At 48.5% G+C, this 25,134-nt stretch overlaps 1 long non-coding RNA gene across 1 annotated transcript in view; it reads right to left on the bottom strand.

Annotated features, from left to right (window-relative positions):
* Positions 1-5: 5 nt before the first annotated feature.
* LOC308467862 overlaps positions 6-25,134 on the bottom strand; it is a 27,988-nt gene continuing 2,859 nt past the window's right edge. The window contains exons 2-3 of the long non-coding RNA XR_013981343.1: positions 1,628-1,764; positions 6-423 (exon numbers count right to left, since the gene is read on the bottom strand). This is a non-coding gene — a long non-coding RNA (uncharacterized lncRNA). The remainder of the gene's footprint in view (positions 424-1,627; positions 1,765-25,134) is intronic.

The raw sequence follows: 25,134 nt of genomic DNA, 5'->3' as shown, positions 1-25,134 counted from the left end.
CAACTCAATGAAACTCAACCCAAGTCAACACAACGCAAGGCAACTCAATACAAGTCAACGCAACTCAACCCAAGTCAACGCAACTCAAGACAAGTCAACACAATGCAACTCAAGGCAAGTCAAGGTAACTCAATGTAACTCAAGACAAGTCAACACAAGTCAAGTCAACACAACGCAACTCATCCCAACTCAACACAAGTCAACACAACGCAAGGCAACTCAACCCAGGTCAACACAACTCAACACAACACAACTCAATGCAACCCAAGTCAACACAACTCAATGCAACTCAACCCAAGTCAACTCAAGCCCTCGCTCTCCGTCCGTCAAAGCCCAGAGCCCGCCTACTGCCTGGAGTTCAACCCCTGGCGGGCTCAGCTATTGGCCGCCAGGGACGGAGGGGGCGGGGTCAAGGTCTGGCAGCTGGGCGGGGAATTCGGGGAGGAAGGAGGGAGGGAGAGGAGCCAGCTGGAGATGCTGGCCAATGAGGTGAGCGATTGACAAGGCAACACAACACAACAACGCAACACACCGCAAGTCAACACAAGGCAACCGAAGTCAACACAAGTCAACGCAACTCAATGAAACTCAACCCAGGTCAAGACAAGTCAACACAACTCAACACAATGCAACACAAGTCAACGCAACTCAAGACAAGTCAACACAAGTCAACACAACTCAAGAGAAGTCAACGCAACTCAAGACAAGTCAACACAATGCAACTCAACGCAAGTCAAGGCAACTCAACACAACTCAACGCAAGTCAATGCAAGTCAACCCAGGTCTAGACAAGTCAACACAACTCAACACAATGCAACGCAAGTCAACGCAACTCAAGACAAGTCAACACAAGTCAACACAACTCAAGAGAAGTCAACGCAACTCAAGACAAGTCAACACAATGCAACTCAACGCAAGTCAAGGCAACTCAACACAACTCAACGCAAGTCAATGCAAGTCAACCCAGGTCAAGACAAGTCAACACAACTCAACACAATGCAACACAAGTCAATGCAACTCAAGAGAAGTCAACGCAACTCAAGACAAGTCAACACAATGCAACTCAACGCAAGTCAAGGCAACTCAACACAAGTCAATGCAAGTCAACCCAGGTCAAGACAAGTCAACACAACTCAACACAATGCAACGCAAGTCAACGCAACTCAACACAAGGCAACACAAGGCAACACACAACTCAACCCAAGTCAACACAACTCAACCCAAGTCAACGCAACTCAACCCAAGTTAACGCAAGTCAACAGAAGTCAACGCAAGTCAACACAACCCAACATAACGCAAGGCAAGTCAACACAACGCAAGGCAACACAACTCAAGGCAACTCATGGCAACTCAACACAATGCAAGACAAGTCAATGAGGTCACTGATTGACACAACACACAACCCAATAACACAACTCGACCTATTGAGGGTCGGAAGGGTGACACAACGCAACACAACGCTAGTCAACGCAAGTCAATGCAACTCAATGAAACTCAACCCAAGTCAACACAACTCAACACAAGTCAAGACTCAACACAAGCCAATGAGGTGACCGATTGACACAACACACAACCCAATAACACAACTCGACCTATTGAGGGTCGGAAGGGTGACACAACGCAACACAACGCAAGTCAACACAACTCAACACAAGTCAACTGAAGTCAACACAAGTCAACGCAACTCAATGAAACTCAACCCAAGTCAACACAACTCAACACAAGTCAAGACAAGTCAACACGACTCAACGCAAGGCAACACAACTCAACACAAGACAACTCAACACACAACAGCTCAACCCACAACGCAACTCAGCGCACAACCCAGCAACGCAACGCAACACACAATCCAATAACTCAATGCAACTCAATGAACCCCAACGCAACAACTCAACACACAACTCAACCCAACTCAGCGCAACTCAACACACAACCCAACACACAACGCAACAACTCAACCCAACACACAACCCGACTACTCAACCCAACGCAACTCAATACACAATCCAATAACTCAGTGCAACTCCACACAACTCAACTCAACACAACACAACTCAATGAAACACAACGCAACTCAACCCAAGTCAACGCAATGCAAGTCAACGCAACTCAACGCAATGCAACTCAATGGAACGCAACTCAACCCAAGTCAACGCAACTCAACACAACCTAATGCAACACAACCCAATATAATTCAACTCAAGGATGGGAAGGGTGACACAACTCAACACAACGCAACTGATTGAGGATGGGAAGGGTGACACAACTCAACACAACGCAACTGATTGAGGATGGGAAGGGTGACACAACTCAACACAACGCAACTGATTGAGGATGGGAAGGGTGACACAACTCAACACAACTCAACACAACTCAACACAACGCAACTGATTGAGGATGGGAAGGGTGACACAACTCAACACAACGCAACTGACTGAGGATGGGAAGGGTGACACAACTCAACACAACGCAACTGATTGAGGATGGGAAGGGTGACACAACTCAACGCAACTCAACACAACTCAACGCAACTGATTGAGGATGGGAAGGGTGACACAACTCAACACAACGCAACTGATTGAGGATGGGAAGGGTGACACAACTCAACACAACACAACTCAACACAACGCAACTGATTGAGGATGGGAAGGGTGACACAACTCAACACAACGCAACTGATTGAGGAGGGGAAGGGTGACACAACTCAACACAACTCAACTGATTGAGGATGGGAAGGGTGACACAACTCAACACAACGCAACTGATTGAGGATGGGAAGGGTGACACAACTCAACACAACGCAACTGATTGAGGATGGGAAGGGTGACACAACTCAACGCAACTGATTGAGGGTGGGAAGGGTGACACAACTCAACACAACTCAACACAACGCAACTGATTGAGGATGGGAAGGGTGACACAACTCAACACAACGCAACTCAACACAACACAACTCAACACAACGCAACTGATTGAGGATGGGAAGGGTGACACAACTCAACACAACGCAACTGATTGAGGATGGGAAGGGTGACACAACTCAACACAACGCAACTGATTGAGGATGGGAAGGGTGACACAACTCAACACAATGCAACTCAACACAACTCAACACAACGCAACTGATTGAGGATGGGAAGGGTGACACAACTCAACACAACGCAACTGATTGAGGATGGGAAGGGTGACACAACTCAACACAACGCAACTGATTGAGGGTGGGAAGGGTGACACAACTCAACACAACGCAACTCAACGCAACGCAACTCAACACAACTCAACTGATTGAGGATGGGAAAGGTGACACAACTCAACACAACGCAACTGATTGAGGATGGGAAGGGTGACACAACACAACGCAACTGATTGAGGATGGGAAGGGTGACACAACTCAACACAACGCAACTCAACACAACTCAACACAACGCAACTGATTGAGGATGGGAAGGGTGACACAATTCAACCCAACCCAAGGCAACTCAACGCAAGGCAACACAATGCAAGGCAACACAAGTCAACGCAAGTCAACACAACTCAACCGTGAGTGGAAAGGGAAGGGGGACTGGGGGGTGACACAATTTAACAACACAACGCAACACACCTTAACACACAACCCAATAACACAACTCAAAGCAACTCAACCCAAGTCAACACAACTCAACAACTCAACCCAACTCAACTAAACACAACGCAACTCAGCACAACTCAACCCAACGCAGCTCAACAAATCAACCCAACGCAGCTCAACAACTCAACCCAACACAACTCAACCCAACGCAGCTCAACAACTCAACCCAACACAACTCAACCCAACGCAGCTCAACAACTCAACCCAACGCAGCTCAACCCAACGCAGCTCAACAACTCAACCCACAACTCAACCCAACGCAGCTCAACAACTCGACCCACAACTCAACGCAACTCAACCCAACACAACGCAACCCAACACAACTCAACACAACTCAACCCACAACTCAACAGAACGCAACGCAATGCAACTCAACACACAACCCAATGACTCAAGGCAACCCAAAAACCACCCAACAGCCCAACCAACCCATAACCCAACAACTCAATGCAAAGCAACAACACGACACACCACACAACCCGAACGTTTCTTGGTTGGACTTGTTTTAAATTCAATTTTATGTATGTAAATGTATGTAGATTATTAAATTTTTCTTGGTTCACAAAAGGTGTGTGTGTGTGTGTGTGTTGTCAATTCAAGAAACTGAATGGGTGGTTTCTGCACCGAAGGGAAATGCACAACCCACAACCCAATGCACAACTCGACATAACACAACAACACAACTCAACCCACAACCAAACCCCAAAACTCAACCAAACCCAACCCACAACACAACTCAACACACAACTCAACACACAACTCAACCCAACTCAACCCACAACTCAATCCAACTCAACCCAACTCAACCCACAACTCAATCCAACTCAACCCAACCCACAACCCAACTCAACACACAACTCAACACACAACTCAACCCACAACCCAACTCAACACACAACTCAACCAACAACTCAGCCCAACTCAACTCAACCCACAACACAACTCAACCCACAACCGAACCCCAAAACTCAACCGAACCTAACACACAACACACAACTCAACACATAACCCAACACACAACCCAACTCAACCCAACACACAACCCAACTCAACTCAACACACAACTCAACACACAACTCAACCCAACACAACTCAACCCACAACACAACTCAACCCACAACCGAACCCCAAAACTCAACCGAACCCAACCCACAACACAACTCGACACACAACTCAACACACAACTCAATCCAACTCAACCCAACCCACAACCCAACTCAACACACAACTCAACACACAACTCAACCCACAACTCAACCCAACCCACAACCCAACTCAACACACAACTCAACCCAACCCACAACCCAACTCAACTCAGCACACAACTCAACACACAACCCAACTCAACCCAACCCACAACCCAACTCAACTCAACCCACAACACAACTCAACACACAACCGAACCCAACCCACAACACAACACACAACTCAACACACAACTCAACCCACCTCAACCCAACCCACAACCCAACTCAACACACAACTCAACACACAACTCAACCCAACTCAACCCACAACCCAACTCAACCAACAACTCAGCCCAACTCAACTCAACCCACAACACAACTCGACCCACAACCGAACCCCAAAACTCAACCGAACCCAACCCACAACCCAACTCAACACACAACTCAATCCACAACCCAACTCCACAAGAATCGGGTTATGTGGGGGTCTTGTGATAGATATCAGTTGGCAAATTCAAGTTTAGATCATGTGACGAAGAGGCTAATTGGGAGTATCTGTCTAGGACAAGGCTAATGTGAATCTCTATGTTGGCAATATTGCTTCGTGTAAAATTAGTTGTGGAGGCTTCTATATTTTTTTTATAAGATATTTATATTTTTTTTAAGAAACACCAAACATCTAAGTTACCATCACCATATAACATACAAGAATATAAAATTAACTTTATTTTATATTCTTGTATGTTATATGGTGATGGTAACTTAGATGTTTGGTGTTTCTTAAAAAAAAATTGCAATAAATATCTTATAAATAAAAAAAAAAGATAAAGAAGTAAAGAAAAGATAGAAAAGAAAAAATGATACAGATTAAAGGAAATGTTCTTCACCAATCATAGTTTCATAATCTTCAGACTTCCTCACATCTCCCTTCCCTCGTTACATGCAGCAATTTATTACCTTATTTCCATTCTTATTATATAAATTTCCAATAGTGTTACTCCAAATTACGTCCTTTTCATTTATTTTCATATGTTTTACAATAAGATTACTGCTGCCGTGTTTCTTTCAATCGTGCATTCATACAACTTATAATGTTTTTGTAGGTAGTCCTTCAATTTTTTCCAGTCCTCTTCCACCGTCTCTTCTCCCAGTTCTCGAATCCTGCCGGTCATTTCAGCCAACTCCATGTATTCTATCCGTTGCATCTGTGGGTAAATCTCGGATCTTCCCATACTTTGCGGTGAGTAATCCTGTTGTTGCATACATAAAAAAAGTTTGATCTTTCTTTATTATTATTATTTTTTTTAAATATTTATTGGGTTTTACAATAGAGATAAACATAATAAACAATGTAACATGTATCTTAACATAATTTCACATTTTCTTGGGACTTCCTCACATCTCCCGCTCCCACTTTCATCGTTCTAACATTTTGTCAGCAATTGATTATCTTATTTGCATTCTTATCTCCCTTCTATATTTCATAGTCTTCTAGTTCTCAAAAAGAGTTATATTTTCTCAATCTCACTTATTTTCTTAAATCATCTAAATTAGTGGTGCTCAGTTATTTTGATCTAGCATCCTGTTTAGCATTCACTCAAATTACAATATTTTTGTAAATAATTCTTAAATTTCTTCCAATCCTCCTCAGTCCTCTCTTCTCCCAGGTCGCGAATTCTGCCGGTCATCTCAGCCAGTTCCATGTAGTCTATCAGTTGCATCTGCCATTCTTCCAGTGTGGGTAGATCTTGAGTTTTCCAATGTTTTGCGAGAAGTATCCTTGCTGCTGTTGTTGCATACATAAAAAATGTCCGGTCCTTCTTTACCACCCCTTGGCCGACAATACCCAAAAGAAAGGCCTCTGGTTTCTTAGTGAAGGTATATTTAAATACCTTTTTCAGTTCATTATAAATCATTTCCCAGAACGCCTTCACTTTAGGGCAGGTCCACCAGAGGTGGAAGAACGTTCCTTCACACTCTTTACATTTCCAACACTTATTGTCAGTCAGGTGGTAAATTTTGGCAAGTTTGACTGGGGTCATATACCATCTATATATCATTTTCGTTACATTTTCTTTCAAAGCGTTACATGCAGTAAATTTCAATCCAGTACTCCACAACCTTTCCCAGTCCTCAAACATAATATTATACCCAATGTCCTTTCTTTAACCCCCCTTGGCCTACAATGCCCAGAAGGAAGGCCTCTGGTTTCTTCAGGAAGGTAGACTTAAATACCTTTTTTAACTCATTATATATCATTTCCCAGAAAGCCTTGATCGTTGGGCACGTCCACCAAAGGTGAAAAAATGTACCTTCAGTTTCTTTACATTTCCAACATTTGTTATCGGGCAAACGGTATATTTTTGCCAGCTTGACTGGGGTCATGTACCACCTGTATATCATTTTCATAATATTCTCTTTCAAGGCATTACATGCCGTGAACTTCATACCTGTGGTCCATAACTTTTCCCAGTCAGCAAACATAATGTTATACCCAATATCCTGCGCCCATTTTATCATAGCTGATTTGACCGTTTCATCCTGCGTCTTCCATTTCAACAGCAAGTTATACATTTTGGAGAGTACCTTCGCTTTTGGTTCCGACAGTTCCGTTTCTAATTCCGATTTTCCCGCCTGGAAACCTATTTTCTTATCTGGCTTAAAAACCTCTCTAATCTGAGCGTAGTGTAACCCATTTCGCACTTTCTCCTTGAATTTCTCCTATCCCATAGTTTCTAAAGCTACAGATAGGTAGCCGTGTTGGTCTGCCATAATCCAAATAAACACCTTTCACCAGAAATTCAATGATTTTCACCCCACAATCAACCTTACAATGAATCAATCTATGCAAGAAATACGTTTTTGGGACACTACTATAAAAATACAGGATGGGCGCATGGACACCACCTTAGACCGCAAACCAACTGACCGACAAACATATCTACATGCCTCTAGCTACCATCCCAAACATACCATACAGTCCATTGTATATAGCCAGGCACTACGTTACAGCCGCATCTGTTCCAATTCTACAGACAGAGACTCTCACCTAAGAGATCTACAGCAAACCTTCTCAGAACTAAAATACCCAGCAGATGAAGTTAGACAACAGATCAACAGAGCCAGACTGATACTGTTACCGGAAAATCCGAGGGCTCCCTTGGACAAATGAATAATAATAATAATAATAATTTATTATTTATACCCCGCCCATCTGGCTGGGTTTCCCCAGCCACTCTGGGCGGCTTCCAAAAGAATATTAAAATACAGTGATACATCAAACATTAAAAGCTTCCCTAAACAGGGCTGCCTTCAGATGTCTTCTAAAAGTCTGGTAGTTGTTGTTCTCTTTGACATCTGGTGGGAGGGCGTTCCACAGGGAGGGCGCCACTACCGAGAAGGCCCTCTGCCTGGTTCCCTGTAACTTGGCTTCTCGTAGTGAGGGAACCGCCAGAAGGCCCTCGGTGCTGGACCTCAGTGTCCGGGTAGAACGATGGAGGTGGAGACGCTCCTTCAGGTATACTGGACCGAGGCCGTTTAGGGCTTTAAAGGTCAGCACCAACACTTTGAATTGTGCTCGGAAACGTACTGGGAGCCAATGTAGGTCTTTCAAGACCGGTGTTATATGGTCTCGGCGGCCGTTCCCAGTCACCAGTCTGGCTGCTGCATTCTGGATTAGTTGTAGTTTCCGGGTCACCTTCAAAGGTAGCCCCACGTAGAGCGCATTGCAGTAGTCCAAGCGGGAGATAACCAGAGCATGCACCACTCTGGCAAGGCAGTCCGCGGGCAGGTAGGGTCTCAGCCTACGTACCAGATGGAGCTGGTACACAGCTGCCCTGGACACGGATTTAACCTGTGCCTCCATGGACAGCTGTGAGTCCAAAATGACTCCCAGGCTGCGCACCTGGTCCTTCAGGGGCACGGTTACCCCATTCAGGACCAGGGAATCCCCCACACCTGCCCGCCTCCTGTCCCCCAGAAACAGTCCTTCTGTCTTGTCAGGATTCAATCTCAATCTGTTTGCCGCCATCCATCCTCCAACCGCCTCCAGGCACTCACACAGGACCTTCACCGCCTTCACTGGTTCTGATTTGAAAGAGAGGTAGAGCTGGGTATCATCCGCATACTGATGAACACCCAGCCCAAACCCCCTGATGATCTCTCCCAGCGGCTGCATGTAGATGTTGAAAAGCATGGGGGAGAGGACAGAACCCTGAGGCACCCCACAAGTGAGAGCCCAGGGGTCTGAACACTCATCCCCCACCACCACTTTCTGAACACGGCCCAGGAGGAAGGAGCGGAACCACTGTATGACAGTGCCCCCAGCTCCCAGCCCCTCAAGTCGGTCCAGAAGGATGTTCTGGTCGATGGTATCAAACGCCGCTGAGAGATCCAGCAGAACTAGGAAACAGCTCTCACCTTTGTCCCTAGCCCGCCGGAGATCATCAACCGACCAGAGCAATTCAGAGCAAAACAGCAGCCAGTAGGCTTGGTCTTTATTTTGAAGAAGACTGTCGCGACAGGGCTCCCACCGCCCACGAGGTGAAGCAAGATGGAAGCCCAGAACAAAGGGAGACCCTAACTTTTATTAGTTGCTGTCAGGGGTTCAGGAGCAGAGGCAAGGGCAAGGGAGGAAACAGAGAGCGAGGGGGAGGAGGCAGAAGAAAAGATGAGTGATGACGACGACCCGAGATCTCCGAGTCTTTCCAGTGAATCAGAAGATTCACAGAAAGGAGCACCAGTGGCCAGGGCAAGGGGGGAGCCTAGGGGGACACCCCAGGAAGATAGAGCCAGAGGGGACTCAGAGGGGAGCAGTTGGAAATCAGGACCAGCGTCACCGCCAGAGAGCAGGGAAGAGGAAGGGCGCCAGGGATCAAGCGCTGGCAGCTCACAACAGGGGGGAGGGCACGAGTCAGGAGTGGCCACACCTCCATCGGGGAGCGAAGAAACGGTCAGACGGAAGGTGGAAGGTTGGGCGCGCATGCCAAGTTCAAATGCACAGGAAAGTGGCGCAGTAGGCAGCCCGGAAAGGGAGCCAGGTCCTAAAGCCCGCCGAAAGGAGGGAGAAGAGTCAGGGGGGTCAGCGTCAGCGTCAGAGGAATCCCGGAAGGAAGAGACCCCGGGGGGCAGAGGGACCCAGAGAAGAACAGTCAGGCGGAAAAGGTGGAGCAAGGCTAGGATATTAAGTTGGTGTACAAGGGGCGGAGACTCAGATGGAGCTTCGCCGATCTAACCATGAGACGTAGAGTTGCACGCAGCAGCTTGAGAATGGAAACTGTAACTCAATAAAGACTTTTATTTAATGATCGCTGGCTAGCGTGATCCTCTGTGAGCTAGGATCTGGAAGCAGCTCTGACAGTTGCTAATCCCCTAAGCTACACCCTCAGAATTACATCATATTTACATCATGATTATATTAAAAAGAGGAGGAGTCGGGGAGGGGTTGCACAGGTAATCCGAGTGTCCTGACACCTGGCCGGAGCCTCCTCCCCCCTCCCCGCATGAGTCATGTTTAAAACAAAAGAGGAAGGAGAAGTTTTCCTGCCCCCTGAGGGGGATCCGGTCACAGTTCCTTTGTGAAAGTCCGTGCGGAATACACTAGAGCAGGCAGTCCATTGTATCCTTGATAGCCTTCTGTCTGAACCCATCACGATGGCTATCAAGGTCGTCACGTCTACCTGGAGGGAGCGCAGGGTACGTGACTGCTCGGTCAAGGGATTATGGCCGCTTGATACCAGGCCACCCCCCTTTGATAGTCTTTGTAATATCCAGCAGAATGAAAGCGGTCCGGTGAAAATCCGAAGTGTCAGAGCTGCTTCCAGATCCTAGCTCACAGAGGATCACGCTAGCCAGCGATCATTCAATAAAAGTCTTTCTTGAGTTACAGTTTCCATTCTCAAGCTGCTGCGTGCAACTCTACGTCTCATGGTTAGATCGGCGAAGCCCCATCTGAGTCTCCGCCCCTTGTACACCAACTTAATATCCTAGCCTTGCTCCACCTTTTCCGCCTGACTGTTCTTCTCTGGGTCCCTCTGCCCCCCGGGGTCTCTTCCTTCCGGGATTCCTCTGACGCTGACGCTGACCCCCCTGACTCTTCTCCCTCCTTTCGGCGGGCTTTAGGACCTGGCTCCCTTTCCGGGCTGCCTACTGCGCCACCTTCCTGTGCATTTGAACTTGGCGCGCGCGCCCAACCTTCCACCTTCCGTCTGACCGTTTCTTCGCTCCCCGATGGAGGTGTGGCCACTCCTGACTCGTGCCCTCCCCCCTGTTGTGAGCTGCCAGCGCTTGATCCCTGGCGCCCTTCCTCTTCCCTGCTCTCTGGCGGTGACGCTGGTCCTGATTTCCAACTGCTCCCCTCTGAGTCCCCTCTGGCTCTATCTTCCTGGGGTGTCCCCCTAGGCTCCCCCCTTGCCCTGGCCACTGGTGCTCCTTTCTGCGAATCTTCTGATTCACTGGAAAGACTCGGAGATCTCGGGTCGTCGTCGTCACTCATCTTTTCTTCTGCCTCCTCTCCCTCGCTCTCTGTTTCCTCCCTTGCCCTTGCCTCTGCTCCTGAACCCCTGACACGAAGTACGGCTGATTTTGGGTGAATTTATAAAGAATATGGTTCTTGAAGTTCAAAGCACTTTCGCCTTCCGGAAGTAGCTTGCTACATTTTGATTAGATCTGTCACGGTGAATTGAACTCGGAAACTTTGTATTGAGAGCTGTCAAAGGTGAGGGAAGAGAGCGCCTGTAGCCTGCAGTACCTGCGTGGCCGCTGCAAGGGGCGCTGTTCGCTAACGCTGATTGGCTGAGGCGGCCGCTTGTTGACCCAGAGTTCGGTCGGCCGGTCTACTCTCAATAAAGATAGGGCTGCGCGGAGAGCTGTAGCGGGAAGCTGTCAGGCTAGCGCTTCCTTATTTACGGAAGGCTTTTAAGGGATGGCCCTCTAAAGGGACATCTCCAGGGTCAGGAAGGGGAGATGCGTGTAGGTGTAAGTGTGGTGCTTGTGCAATACACGTGTCAATGAGAGATGGGGGGGGGGGGTTTCCGGCGACAATACCCAGAGAGAACTTGCTGCAAGACAGACCCCAAAAAGAAAATAACAGAGCACCTCTAGTCATCCCATACAGCTCCCAAGTTAAAACAGTTAAAACCACAATCAACCTTACAATGAATCAATCTATGCAAGAAATACATTTTTTGGACACTACTATAAAAATACAGGATGGGCGCATGGACACCACCTTATACCGTAAACCAACTGACCGACAAACATATCTACATGCCTCCAGCTACCATCCCAAACATACCAAACGCATCATCCGAGATCTACAACCTCTCCTGGACAATGACAGCTCTCTTTCTCAAGCTCTGGGAGGAAGACCTTTCATGGCCTACAGACAGCCACCCAATCTTAAACAACTCCTCACCCACAATAATACTACAACCAGACTTAACACGGACCCTGGCACCAGAGCCTGCAATAAACCCAGATGCCAACTTTGCTGCCACATACACCCGGACAACACCATTACTGGCCCCAACAACATCACACATACCATCTCGGGACTATTTAATTGCTCCTCGTCTAACATTGTGTATGGCATCTGTCAGAGCTGCTTCCAGATCCTAGCTCACAGAGGATCACGCTAGCCAGCGATCATTCAATAAAAGTCTTTATTGAGTTACAGTTTCCATTCTCAAGCTGCTGCGTGCAACTCTACGTCTCATGGTTAGATCGGCGAAGCCCCATCTGAGTCTCCGCCCCTTGTACACCAACTTAATATCCTAGCCTTGCTCCACCTTTTCCGCCTGACTGTTCTTCTCTGGGTCCCTCTGCCCCCCGGGGTCTCTTCCTTCCGGGATTCCTCTGACGCTGACGCTGACCCCCCTGACTCTTCTCCCTCCTTTCGGCGGGCTTTAGGACCTGGCTCCCTTTCCGGGCTGCCTACTGCGCCACTTTCCTGTGCATTTGAACTTGGCGCGCGCGCCCAACCTTCCACCTTCCGTCTGACCGTTTCTTCGCTCCCCGATGGAGGTGTGGCCACTCCTGACTCGTGCCCTCCCCCCTGTTGTGAGCTGCCAGCGCTTGATCCCTGGCGCCCTTCCTCTTCCCTGCTCTCTGGCGGTGACGCTGGTCCCGATTTCCAACTGCTCCCCTCTGAGCCCCCTCTGGCTCTATCTTCCTGGGGTGTCCCCCTAGGCTCCCCCCTTGCCCTGGCCACTGGTGCTCCTTTCTGCGAATCTTCTGATTCACTGGAAAGACTCGGAGATCTCGGGTCGTCGTCATCACTCATCTTTTCTTCTGCCTCCTCTCCCTCGCTCTCTGTTTCCTCCCTTGCCCTTGCCTCTGCTCCTGAACCCCTGACACGAAGTACGGCTGATTTTGGGTGAATTTATAAAGAATATGGTTCTTGAAGTTCAAAGCACTTTCGCCTTCCGGAAGCAGCTTGCTACATTTTGATTAGATCTGTCACGGTGAATTGAACTCGGAAACTTTGTATTGAGAGCTGTCAAAGGTCAGGGAAAAGAGCGCCTGTAGCCTGCAGTACCTGCGTGGCCGCCGCAAGGGGCGCTGTTCGTTAACGCTGATTGGCTGAGGCGGCCGCTTATTGACCCAGAGTTCGGTCGGCCGGTCTACTCTCAATAAAGATAGGGCTGCGCGGAGAGCTGTAGCGGGAAGCTGTCAGGCTAGCGCTTCCTTATTTACGGAAGGCTTTTAGGGGATGGCCCTCTAAAGGGACATCTCCAGGCAGCGGCGTAGCGTGGGTAGTCAGCACCCGGGGCAAGGCAAGTAATTTGCGCCCCCTAACCCGGGGCAAGGCAAGTAATTTGCGCCCCCTAACCCGGGGCAAGGCAAGTAATTTGCGCCCCCTAACCCGGGGCAAGGCAAGTAATTTGCGCCCCCTAACCCGGGGCAAGGCAAGTAATTTGCGCCCCCTAACCCGGGGCAAGGCAAGTAATTTGCGCCCCCTAACCCGGGGCAAGGCAAGTAATTTGCGCCCCCTAACCCCTAACCATGGTCATTAATACTGACGGCTCTACTCTGGGGCAAATTTCGTAGTGACTACTGCCCTCCGTGGTGTTGTTTTTGCAATTAAAGGACCCCTGCCTCAAATAAAGCATGGGGATTGGGCACTGGGATTTGCCAAGGGAGCTGGGAATTGCAGTTCAGTGGCGGGTCAGGGGGAGAGGGTCCCTTCCGCGTCTGGGTGCCGTGGGCCCCTTTGCGCCAAGACGCGCGTCTTTGGGCGTTGCGGCGCAGCCTTCTCGGTCTCCCTCCCCGGCCCGGCTAGCCCTGACGCGGCTTCTTTCTGGCGCGGGGAGGGGGCCTCTGGCGAACGCTGCCCGTCGGTGAGGAGGGGCTGCCTGGCGCGCCTTCCGCAGCGAGCGCCGAGAGCCGCTGCCATGGGGCTCTGGGCGATTCCGGAGGCAGCGAGCGCGCCCCCCCCAGAAGTTGCGCCCGGTGCGGCCGGCACCCCTGGCACCCCCCACGCTACGCCACTGTCTCCAGGGTCAGGAAGGGGAGATGCGTGTAGGTGTAAGTGTGGTGCTTGTGCAATACACGTGTCAATGAGAGATGGGGGGGGGGTTTCCGGCGACAATACCCAGAGAGAACTTGCTGCAAGACAGACCCCAAAAAAGAAAATAACGGAACACCTCTAGTCATCACATACAGCTCCCAAGTTAAAACAGTTAAAACCACAATCAACCTTACAATGAATCAATCTATGCAAGAAATACATTTTTTGGACACTACTATAAAAATACAGGATGGGCGCATGGACACCACCTTAGACCGTAAACCAACTGACCGACAAACATATCTCCATGCCTCCAGCTACCATCCCAAACATACCAAACGCATCATCCGAGATCTACAACCTCTCCTGGACAATGACAGCTCTCTTTCTCAAGCTCTGGGAGGAAGACCTTTCATGGCCTACAGACAGCCACCCGATCTTAAACAACTCCTCACCCACAATAATACTACAACCAGACTTAACACGGACCCTGGCACCAGAGCCTGCAATAAACCCAGATGCCAACTGTCAGGGGTTCAGGAGCAGAGGCAAGGGCAAGGGAGGAAACAGAGAGCGAGGGAGAGGAGGCAGAAGAAAAGATGAGTGATGACGACGACCCGAGATCTCCGAGTCTTTCCAGTGAATCAGAAGATTCGCAGAAAGGAGCACCAGTGGCCAGGGCAAGGGGGGAGCCTAGGGGGACACCCCAGGAAGAGAGAGCCAGAGGGGACTCAGAGGGGAGCAGTTGGAAATCGGGACCGGCGTCACCGCCAGAGAGCAGGGAAGAGGAAGGGCGCCAGGGATCGAGCGCTGGCAGCTCACAACAGGGGGGAGGGCACGAGTCAGGAGTGGCCACACCTCCATCGGGGAGCGAAGAAACGGTCCGACGGAAGGTGGAAGGTTGGGCGCGCGCGACAAGTTCAAATGCACAGGAAGGTGGCGCAGTAGGCAGCCCGGAAAGGGAGCCAGGTCCTAAAGCCCGCCGAAAGGAGGGAGAAGAGTCAGGGGGGTCAGCGTCAGAGGAATCCCGGAAGGAAGAGACCCCGGGGGGCAGAGGGACCCAGAGAAGAACAGTCAGGCGGAAAAGGTGGAGCAAGGCTAGGATATTAAGTTGGCGTACAAGGGGCGGAGACTCAGACGGAGCTTCGCCGATCTAACCATGAGACGTAGAGTTGCACGCAGCAGCTTGAGAACGGAAACTGTAACTCAAGAAAGACTTTTATTTAATGATCGCTGGCTAGCGTGATCCTCTGTGAGCTAGGATCTGGAAGCAGCTCTGACACCAACTTTGCTGCCACATACACCCGGACAACACCGTTACCGGCCCCAACAACATCACACATACCATCTGGGGACTATTCAATTGCTCCTCGTCTAACATTGTGTATGGCATCAAACGCCAACAGTGCCCTTCAGCTCTCTAGATTGGACCAACAGGCCAAACCTTACGCCAAAGAATAAACGGACATAAATCTGAATCACAAAACAGAGAAACCAGTAGGAGAACACTTTAAGAAGGATTTTTTTATTTTTCTAAAGATAGGGGAAGAAGGCCGACTTGGAATGCCGGTTGTCCAGCAGTTTTTGCGTCAAAAATACCTCACCCTATTATTAGGGGAATTGGATTTCTGGTTGTGAGAACCGGGTGTGTTAAAAGGAATAGGACTGGGTTGAATGTCGGAGAAGATTGTGCATTTTTACTTCTACTTTACTTGGTACCTCAAACCAATGGATCGCTGCTTTCCTATAGAGGGGAGAGGATTTACGGTTGTGAGAATTGGGTTTATGGTTGTGAGAATCGGGTGGGTTAAAAGGACAACACACAACTCAGTCCAACTCAACTCAACCCACAACACAACCGAACCCCAAAACTCAACCGAACCCAACCCACAACTCAACTTAACACACAACTCAACCCACAAGCCAACACACAACTCAACCCAACTCAACCCACAAGACAACTCAACACACAACTCAGTCCAACTCAACCCAACCCACAACCCAACTCAACACACAACTCAACCCACAACTCAACTCAACTCAACACACAACTCAACACACAACTCAACACACAAGCCAACACACAACTCAACCCAACTCAACCCACAAGACAACTCAACACACAACTCAGTCCAACTCAACCCAACCCACAACACAACTCAACACACAACTCAACCCACAACTCAACTCAACTCAACACACAACTCAACACACAACTCAACACACAACTCAACACACAACTCAACACACAACCCAACACACAACTCAACCCAACTCAACCCACAACACAACTCAACACACAACTCAGTCCAACTCAACCCAACCCTCAACACAACTCAACACACAACTCAACCCACAACTCAACTCAACTCAACACACAACTCAACACACAACTCAACACACAACTCAACACACAAGCCAACACACAACTCAACCCAACTCAACCCACAACACAACTCAACACACAACTCAGTCCAACTCAACCCAACCCACAACACAACTCAACACACAACTCAACCCACAACTCAACTCAACTCAACACACAACTCAACACACAACTCAACACACAACTCAACCCAACTCAACCCAACCCACAACACAACTCAACACACAACCCAACCCAACTCAACCCAACCCACAACACAACTCAACACACAACTCAACCCACAACTCAACTCAACACACAACTCAACACACAACTCAACCCAACTCAACCCAACCCACAACTCAACTCAACACACAACTCAACCCACAACTCAACACAACTCAACCCACAACCCAACTCAACACACAACTCAACACACAACCCAACCCAACTCAACACACAACTCAACACACAACTCAACACACAACTCAACACACAACTCAACTCAACTCAACTCAACACACAACTCAACACACAACTCAACCCAACTCAACCCAACCCACAACACAACTCAACACACAACCCAACCCAACTCAACACAACCCACAACACAACTCAACACACAACTCAACCCACAAGACAACTCAACACACAACTCAGTCCAACTCAACCCAACCCACAACACAACTCAACACACAACTCAGTCCAACTCAACCCAACCCACAACACAACCGAACCCCAAAACTCAACCGAACCCAACCCACAACTCAACTTAACACACAACTCAACACACAAGCCAACACACAACTCAACCCAACTCAACCCACAAGACAACTCAACACACAACTCAGTCCAACTCAACTCAACCCACAACACAACCGAACCCCAAAACTCAACCGAACCCAACCCACAACTCAACTTAACACACAACTCAACACACAAGCCAACACACAACTCAACCCAACTCAACCCACAACACAACTCAACACACAACTCAGTCCAACTCAACTCAACCCACAACACAACCGAACCCCAAAACTCAACCGAACCCAACCCACAACTCAACTTAACACACAACTCAACACACAACCCAACACACAACTCAACCCAACTCAACCCACAACACAACTCAACACACAACTCAGTCCAACTCAACTCAACCCACAACACAACCGAACCCCAAAACTCAACCGAACCCAACCCACAACTCAACTTAACACACAACTCAACACACAACCCAACACACAACTCAACCCAACTCAACCCACAACACAACTCAACACACAACTCAGTCCAACTCAACCCAACCCACAACACAACCGAACCCCAAAACTCAACCGAACCCAACCCACAACTCAACTTAACACACAACTCAACACACAACCCAACACACAACTCAACCCAACTCAACCCACAACACAACTCAACACACAACTCAGTCCAACTCAACCCAACCCACAACACAACCGAACCCCAAAACTCAACCGAACCCAACCCACAACTCAACTTAACACACAACTCAACACACAACCCAACACACAACTCAACCCAACTCAACCCACAACACAACTCAACACACAACTCAGTCCAACTCAACTCAACCCACAACACAACCGAACCCCAAAACTCAACCGAACCCAACCCACAACTCAACTTAACACACAACTCAACACACAACCCAACACACAACTCAACCCAACTCAACCCACAACACAACTCAACACACAACTCAGTCCAACTCAACCCAACCCACAACACAACCGAACCCCAAAACTCAACCGAACCCAACCCACAACTCAACTTAACACACAACTCAACACACAAGCCAACACACAACTCAACCCAACTCAACCCACAACACAACTCAACACACAACTCAGTCCAACTCAACCCAACCCACAACACAACCGAACCCCAAAACTCAACCGAACCCAACCCACAACTCAACTTAACACACAACTCAACACACAACCCAACACACAACTCAACCCAACTCAACCCACAACACAACTCAACACACAACTCAGTCCAACTCAACCCAACCCACAACACAACCGAACCCCAAAACTCAACCGAACCCAACCCACAACTCAACTTAACACACAACTCAACACACAACCCAACACACAACTCAACCCAACTCAACCCACAACACAACTCAACACACAACTCAGTCCAACTCAACCCAACCCACAACACAACCGAACCCCAAAACTCAACCGAACCCAACCCACAACTCAACTTAACACACAACTCAACACACAACCCAACACACAACTCAACCCAACTCAACCCACAACACAACTCAACACACAACTCAGTCCAACTCAACCCAACCCACAACACAACCGAACCCCAAAACTCAACCGAACCCAACCCACAACTCAACTTAACACACAACTCAACACACAACCCAACACACAACTCAACCCAACTCAACCCACAACACAACTCAACACACAACTCAGTCCAACTCAACCCAACCCACAACACAACCGAACCCCAAAACTCAACCGAACCCAACCCACAACTCAACTTAACACACAACTCAACACACAACCCAACACACAACTCAACCCAACTCAACCCACAACACAACTCAACACACAACTCAGTCCAACTCAACCCAACCCACAACACAACCGAACCCCAAAACTCAACCGAACCCAACCCACAACTCAACTTAACACACAACTCAACACACAACCCAACACACAACTCAACCCAACTCAACCCACAACACAACTCAACACACAACTCAGTCCAACTCAACCCAACCCACAACACAACCGAACCCCAAAACTCAACCGAACCCAACCCACAACTCAACTTAACACACAACTCAACACACAACCCAACACACAACTCAACCCAACTCAACCCACAACACAACTCAACACACAACTCAGTCCAACTCAACCCAACCCACAACACAACCGAACCCCAAAACTCAACCGAACCCAACCCACAACTCAACTTAACACACAACTCAACACACAACCCAACACACAACTCAACCCAACTCAACCCACAACACAACTCAACACACAACTCAGTCCAACTCAACCCAACCCACAACACAACCGAACCCCAACAACCGAACCCAACCCACAACTCAACTTAACACACAACTCAACACACAACCCAACACACAACTCAACCCAACTCAACCCACAACACAACTCAACACACAACTCAGTCCAACTCAACCCAACCCACAACACAACCGAACCCCAAAACTCAACCGAACCCAACCCACAACTCAACTTAACACACAACTCAACACACAAGCCAACACACAACTCAACCCAACTCAACCCACAAGACAACTCAACCCACAACTCAGTCCAACTCAACTCAACCCACAACACAACCGAACCCCAAAACTCAACCGAACCCAACCCACAACTCAACTTAACACACAACTCAACACACAACCCAACACACAACTCAACCCAACTCAACCCACAACACAACTCAACACACAACTCAGTCCAACTCAACTCAACCCACAACACAACCGAACCCCAAAACTCAACCGAACCCAACCCACAACTCAACTTAACACACAACTCAACACACAACCCAACACACAACTCAACCCAACTCAACCCACAAGACAACTCAACACACAACTCAGTCCAACTCAACTCAACCCACAACACAACCGAACCCCAAAACTCAACCGAACCCAACCCACAACTCAACTTAACACACAACTCAACACACAACCCAACACACAACTCAACCCAACTCAACCCACAACACAACTCAACACACAACTCAGTCCAACTCAACTCAACCCACAACACAACCGAACCCCAAAACTCAACCGAACCCAACCCACAACTCAACTTAACACACACTCAACACACAAGCCAACACACAACTCAACCCAACTCAACCCACAACACAACTCAACACACAACTCAGTCCAACTCAACTCAACCCACAACACAACCGAACCCCAAAACTCAACCGAACCCAACCCACAACTCAACTTAACACACAACTCAACACACAACCCAACACACAACTCAACCCAACTCAACCCACAACACAACTCAACACACAACTCAGTCCAACTCAACTCAACCCACAACACAACCGAACCCCAAAACTCAACCGAACCCAACCCACAACTCAACTTAACACACAACTCAACACACAAGCCAACACACAACTCAACCCAACTCAACCCACAAGACAACTCAACACACAACTCAGTCCAACTCAACCCAACCCACAACACAACCGAACCCCAAAACTCAACCGAACCCAACCCACAACTCAACTTAACACACAACTCAACACACAACCCAACACACAACTCAACCCAACTCAACCCACAACACAACTCAACACACAACTCAGTCCAACTCAACCCAACCCACAACACAACCGAACCCCAAAACTCAACCGAACCCAACCCACAACTCAACTTAACACACAACTCAACACACAACCCAACACACAACTCAACCCAACTCAACCCACAACACAACTCAACACACAACTCAGTCCAACTCAACCCAACCCACAACACAACCGAACCCCAAAACTCAACCGAACCCAACCCACAACTCAACTTAACACACAACTCAACACACAACCCAACACACAACTCAACCCAACCTCAACCCACAACACAACTCAACACACAACTCAGTCCAACTCAACCCAACCCACAACACAACCGAACCCCAAAACTCAACCGAACCCAACCCACAACTCAACTTAACACACAACTCAACACACAACCCAACACAAACTCAACCCAACTCAACCCACAACACAACTCAACACACAACTCAGTCCAACTCAACCCAACCCACAACACAACCGAACCCCAAAACTCAACCGAACCCAACCCACAACTCAACTTAACACACAACTCAACACACAACTCAACACACAACTCAACCCAACTCACCCACAACACAACTCAACACACAACTCAGTCCAACTCAACCCAACCCACAACACAACCGAACCCCAAAACTCAACCGAACCCAACCCACAACTCAACTTAACACACAACTCAACACACAACCCAACACACAACTCAACCCAACTCAACCCACAACACAACTCAACACACAACTCAGTCCAACTCAACCCAACCCACAACACAACCGAACCCCAAAACTCAACCGAACCCAACCCACAACTCAACTTAACACACAACTCAACACACAAGCCAACACACAACTCAACCCAACTCAACCCACAAGACAACTCAACACACAACTCAGTCCAACTCAACTCAACCCACAACACAACCGAACCCCAAAACTCAACCGAACCCAACCCACAACTCAACTTAACACACAACTCAACACACAAGCCAACACACAACTCAACCCAACTCAACCCACAACACAACTCAACACACAACTCAGTCCAACTCAACTCAACCCACAACACAACCGAACCCCAAAACTCAACCGAACCCAACCCACAACTCAACTTAACACACAACTCAACACACAACCCAACACACAACTCAACCCAACTCAACCCACAACACAACTCAACACACAACTCAGTCCAACTCAACTCAACCCACAACACAACCGAACCCCAAAACTCAACCGAACCCAACCCACAACTCAACTTAACACACAACTCAACACACAACCCAACACACAACTCAACCCAACTCAACCCACAACACAACTCAACACACAACTCAGTCCAACTCAACCCAACCCACAACACAACCGAACCCCAAAACTCAACCGAACCCAACCCACAACTCAACTTAACACACAACTCAACACACAACCCAACACACAACTCAACCCAACTCAACCCACAACACAACTCAACACACAACTCAGTCCAACTCAACTCAACCCACAACACAACCGAACCCCAAAACTCAACCGAACCCAACCCACAACTCAACTTAACACACAACTCAACACACAACCCAACACACAACTCAACCCAACTCAACCCACAACACAACTCAACACACAACTCAGTCCAACTCAACCCAACCCACAACACAACCGAACCCCAAAACTCAACCGAACCCAACCCACAACTCAACTTAACACACAACTCAACACACAACCCAACACACAACTCAACCCAACTCAACCCACAACACAACTCAACACACAACTCAGTCCAACTCAACCCAACCCACAACACAACCGAACCCCAAAACTCAACCGAACCCAACCCACAACTCAACTTAACACACAACTCAACACACAACCCAACACACAACTCAACCCAACTCAACCCACAACACAACTCAACACACAACTCAGTCCAACTCAACTCAACCCACAACACAACCGAACCCCAAAACTCAACCGAACCCAACCCACAACTCAACTTAACACACAACTCAACACACAACCCAACACACAACTCAACCCAACTCAACCCACAACACAACTCAACACACAACTCAGTCCAACTCAACCCAACCCACAACACAACCGAACCCCAAAACTCAACCGAACCCAACCCACAACTCAACTTAACACACAACTCAACACACAACCCAACACACAACTCAACCCAACTCAACCCACAACACAACTCAACACACAACTCAGTCCAACTCAACTCAACCCACAACACAACCGAACCCCAAAACTCAACCGAACCCAACCCACAACTCAACTTAACACACAACTCAACACACAACCCAACACACAACTCAACCCAACTCAACCCACAACACAACTCAACACACAACTCAGTCCAACTCAACTCAACCCACAACACAACCGAACCCCAAAACTCAACCGAACCCAACCCACAACTCAACTTAACACACAACTCAACACACAACCCAACACACAACTCAACCCAACTCAACCCACAACACAACTCAACACACAACTCAGTCCAACTCAACCCAACCCACAACACAACCGAACCCCAAAACTCAACCGAACCCAACCCACAACTCAACTTAACACACAACTCAACACACAACCCAACACACAACTCAACCCAACTCAACCCACAACACAACTCAACACACAACTCAGTCCAACTCAACCCAACCCACAACACAACCGAACCCCAAAACTCAACCGAACCCAACCCACAACTCAACTTAACACACAACTCAACACACAACCCAACACACAACTCAACCCAACTCAACCCACAACACAACTCAACACACAACTCAGTCCAACTCAACCCAACCCACAACACAACCGAACCCCAAAACTCAACCGAACCCAACCCACAACTCAACTTAACACACAACTCAACACACAACCCAACACACAACTCAACCCAACTCAACCCACAACACAACTCAACACACAACTCAGTCCAACTCAACTCAACCCACAACACAACCGAACCCCAAAACTCAACCGAACCCAACCCACAACTCAACTTAACACACAACTCAACACACAACCCAACACACAACTCAACCCAACTCAACCCACAACACAACTCAACACACAACTCAGTCCAACTCAACTCAACCCACAACACAACCGAACCCCAAAACTCAACCGAACCCAACCCACAACTCAACTTAACACACAACTCAACACACAACCCAACACACAACTCAACCCAACTCAACCCACAACACAACTCAACACACAACTCAGTCCAACTCAACCCAACCCACAACACAACCGAACCCCAAAACTCAACCGAACCCAACCCACAACTCAACTTAACACACAACTCAACACACAACCCAACACACAACTCAACCCAACTCAACCCACAACACAACTCAACACACAACTCAGTCCAACTCAACTCAACCCACAACACAACCGAACCCCAAAACTCAACCGAACCCAACCCACAACTCAACTTAACACACAACTCAACACACAACCCAACACACAACTCAACCCAACTCAACCCACAACACAACTCAACACACAACTCAGTCCAACTCAACCCAACCCACAACACAACCGAACCCCAAAACTCAACCGAACCCAACCCACAACTCAACTTAACACACAACTCAACACACAACCCAACACACAACTCAACCCAACTCAACCCACAACACAACTCAACACACAACTCAGTCCAACTCAACTCAACCCACAACACAACCGAACCCCAAAACTCAACCGAACCCAACCCACAACTCAACTTAACACACAACTCAACACACAACCCAACACACAACTCAACCCAACTCAACCCACAACACAACTCAACACACAACTCAGTCCAACTCAACTCAACCCACAACACAACCGAACCCCAAAACTCAACCGAACCCAACCCACAACTCAACTTAACACACAACTCAACACACAACCCAACACACAACTCAACCCAACTCAACCCACAACACAACTCAACACACAACTCAGTCCAACTCAACAACCCCCCAAACCACACCAACCCAACACACAACTCAACCCACGAACCCCAAAACTCAACCGAACCCAACCCACAACTCAACTTAACACACAAC

This window comes from Podarcis pityusensis, assembly GCF_964106645.2.
Source record: "Podarcis pityusensis genome assembly, chromosome: Z".
Classification (NCBI taxonomy): domain Eukaryota; kingdom Metazoa; phylum Chordata; class Lepidosauria; order Squamata; family Lacertidae; genus Podarcis; species Podarcis pityusensis.
This window is presented reverse-complemented; position numbering and strand designations above follow the sequence as displayed.